This window comes from Syzygium oleosum, unplaced genomic scaffold (genome assembly GCF_021117445.2).
Source record: "Syzygium oleosum isolate NSW1041296 unplaced genomic scaffold, Sole_v2.1 Sole_v2.04, whole genome shotgun sequence".
Taxonomy (NCBI): domain Eukaryota; kingdom Viridiplantae; phylum Streptophyta; class Magnoliopsida; order Myrtales; family Myrtaceae; genus Syzygium; species Syzygium oleosum.
Window position 1 is genome coordinate 4,844,929 of NW_026607488.1, and position 3,796 is coordinate 4,848,724.

The 3,796-nt window shown below is 41.8% G+C and overlaps 1 long non-coding RNA gene across 1 annotated transcript; it reads left to right on the top strand.

Annotated features, from left to right (window-relative positions):
* The first annotated feature begins 1,293 nt into the window (after positions 1-1,293).
* Positions 1,294-3,796, top strand: LOC130138072 (uncharacterized). The gene is made up of 2 exons (XR_008816485.1): positions 1,294-1,381; positions 3,016-3,796. It is a non-coding gene; the product is annotated as an uncharacterized LOC130138072 (long non-coding RNA).

Here is a 3,796-nt window from a genome sequence, read left to right on the forward strand (position 1 = left end):
TCGCCATGGCAAAGATGACGGTTAAGAGTGTGGCCCTCACATGATTGACAATGACGATGGGAGTGTGGCCCTCATGAGATTGGTGAGGGTGGCCCTCGCCCTCATCCAGGCAAGGCCCAATAAGGGCGACCATTGCCCAAGCAAGGCCAGCCTTTGCCGGCCACTAACAAAAAGAAAAAGGGAAAGAAAAAAAACAAAGGAAAAAAGGAAAAAAAAACCATAAAAAATTATTTAAAACGTTCAGAATATTTTTAAAAAATACAAAAGGTTTATAACTAATTTGATCCAACTAAAATGTTTAGGACTAAATTACAATACAATAATTTTATGACTTTTTTGGTACTTTTCCTATTAATGTAGATACTACTTGGAACAACCTTCTAAGCATAAGAAAATCCCAAGACACCAATTTTTTATTTCGCTATAGAAAAACAATCCCTAGACAAAATAGAAGCAACAACATTGACGCTTGATTCAAATGACCCTAGAAACAAAATACAACGCAAAAGACTCAATAAATACATAAAAATACTTAAATACCATTCTCGGATTTTCTAAGAAGCACGAGCATTACTTTTGCATCAAAGTTCAATGGCCACCAACGTAAAAGGATTGCTCCTTGTGTTAGAATTTCCAAATTGGACGAACTTAACGGTATGGGCGCGCTTACATAGAAAACGTGAATTGCATTAAACCACGTCGCTTCCATGTTCAGATAAACAGTGGATTGAGTCAAGAGAGACATGAACACCGTCCGGTTTTGGTAAGTATGAAACAGTGGGCTCGAATCAAGGAAGAGTAATGCATGCATGCATTACTATGTGAAGCTGCACGTGAATGCTCGCGAGTGCAAACCCTAAAGCGAAATTCTTCGTTTCTCTTTTGAACACATTGATCCTCCTTCTCTGGTAAGCTTACGGGGGAGATCCGCCGTCTCGCAACTAAAAGTGTCTGCAAATTGCAAAGAGAAAATTTGTGGGTGGTGCAATTTGATCATTGAATGTCATACCAAGAAAGCAACCCTTATCTGTTAAAGCGTCCAGATATTTTTTAGCCTGAAAGGTTCAGATCATAAAAGGAAAAAAAAAAAAAAGATCAATGTCACATTTTCAACTTTCATGACCATCTTTTCGTCTGTTGATGTAATCTCTCTTAGAGATTCGCTCCACAGGAAGATGAGAACCTTGTATATAAACCCTCCTTTCCCGACGTAGAAAAGTGCATACTAGCAAATGATCAGCTTCATATGCAAATGGTTGCTCATCGCCATCGATTCTGATGAAACCACAGAGGAACTTTGCTTAGCACGAGGACCTGAGAACAAGAAGAAGTTGAGAAAGACACGAGGAGAAGAAGAGCAAGCCGATAATCCTTCATCATGGTATTGTAGCTTTGAGATGTTGCATTGATTCATTTCTTCCCACAGATTTCGAGGCTGATAAATCGAAATTGAAAGTAATGGCAGTCGGCTAAATGTCGATGGTAACTAATATCTACAGCTGCGCTCTATTTAACTAATAGGGCTTGAATTTATATGGATTGGGTTACGTTACGGGCAAGAGAAAGAGGTTCTACGTAGAATATTTAGTCTCTTCTTTTGCCTTTTCATCTACAACCCATTGCAGGTTCGCAGCTTGTGCCAAATTCTGGACTATACTTGAGAAGATGCTTCATGCATATTTAAAAGAAATTACCCATCACTCTGCTTTACCATCTCTAAGGCATAGGTTCCACGAGAATCAATACTAAACACTTCGTTGGAGTTTTGCGGTCTGGGTTCTAGATGTTAATACCGAGTCCTTTTATTCTATACTATGCTTTCAAGATTCTTCTCATTAAAGATTTTATGGATAGTCAAGCTCGACCTAGCTGAATCTAAGGCTCCGTTCGTTTGGCGGAAAATATTGTGTTTTTGGAAAATGTTTTCCTGGAAATCATTTTCCTAGAAAATGTTTTTCCGGAACACAATTTTCCAGTGTTCGGCTGAAATATGAAAAAGTTTCGGAAAATATTTTCCGGCGTTCGGCAACGATCGCCACCGGCTGTGTTCTTTTTCCTTCTTCTTCTCCGGCAGGTCGCCGGCCACGGCCGACGTCCGACGACCGGCCAGAGGCGAGCTCGAGCCTCGCCACAGGCCGGCGAGGCCCCAGCTTGCCCGGCTGGCGAGCTCGGGCCTCGCAAGATCGGCCTCGCCCGAGGTCGCCGATCCGGCGACCTGGGCGAGGTCGAGCTCGCCCGAGGTTGACCTCGCCCAGGTCACTGGATCTGGCGACCTCGGGCGAGGCTCGACCCCGCCCAGGTCGCCGGATCTGGTGAGGCCCGAGCTCGCCGGCCGTGCGAGTTGGGGCCTTGCCAGACGTCGGCGAACCTCGCCCGAGGTCATCGGCGAGGCCGAGCTCGCCGGTCGCCGGCCGCCGACTGGCTGAGGTAGAAGAAGCAGAAGCAACAAAAAAATAAAAAAGAAAATAGGAAGAAGTCTGAAGCAGAGCTTCAGACTTCCGGAAAATGACTTCCGCTTCTCAGAAGCGGAAGTCATTTTCCTCAAAACAATGAAGGATTTGGGGGTGGGGAAGGAAAATGTTTTCTCACAGAAAACATTTTCTGCCCCCGAACACCGGAAAACGCGGAAAATGTTTTCCGGAAAAATATTTTTCCGGAAACGAACACAGCCTAAATTAAAAACTCCGCAGAACATGCTTTGAAACCTAATCTTGCTTTACTATTGCATGTTCTTCATGTCCAATATGTGCATTGCCTGTGTGTAAACTACAAGATATGCATTTTGGTGGATGTGACTTGTGCATGTTTTACTTGCGATAACTGCTTGATGTCCACATGAAAAAAGGTCCATCGCTTTTTATATTTGTATTTGTGAAGAATACTTTACATTGGCGTTGTTTGTAACAAAAGTTCACATATAATTAGAAAATCACTCTCTCTGAGATGTATATATATGTGTATATTGCGTTAGGATAAAATATCGTAATAATTTCTTTTTTTCCTTTCTCTTCGCAGGATGAACAAAGGCTACGAAAGGCAATTTCGGATGCATCAATCCAAATGGACAACTTTTACAGGAGCGAATTAGACTTTACCTTGGGAATGATTGATGAAGTTGAGCAAGTAACTTGTGAATGCTGTGGCCTAAAGGAGGATTGCACTCAAACTTACATATCCCAAATTAAAAGTTGTTATTCAGACAAATGGGTTTGTGGCCTTTGCTCAGAAGCAGTCAAAGAAAAGCTTACACAAGCACCATCTATTGCAATCCAAGAAGCTGTGAGCTCACACAAGGAATTTTGCCAAAAGTTTAACAGCACAACCAGATCAGATCCAAAGCTTTCCTTGGCATGTGCCATGAGGAACATAGCAAAAAGAAGCTGGGAAAATAGAAACTCCAGGACTTTGCCCACGTCCAAGATCGCTCGAAGCACGAGTTGTGTCCCGAGGATCAATCTCAACTAGTAGGTTTCGCTACTGAGATGATTTTAAATGATCGTGCACGCAGAATATTGCTTGACTGCAACATAACGAGAAAAAGAAAAACAAAAATTGCATATGGATAGTCGAGAAGAAGAGTCGTGACTTCACTCCATGCATGTTTTCTGTATACCTATGTTGTGATTGACCGAAATTCTCCTGCTCGTACGAGATGAATATTCAGAAAGTGTTTCTTCTTAGCATTTAGCGAATTTTTTAGACTTTTTTTTAACTAAATATGTTGTCTATATAACCGAAATTTTAATACTTTGTAGTTCTATTGAATCAATAACACTTGATTTCTTTATATGGTTTA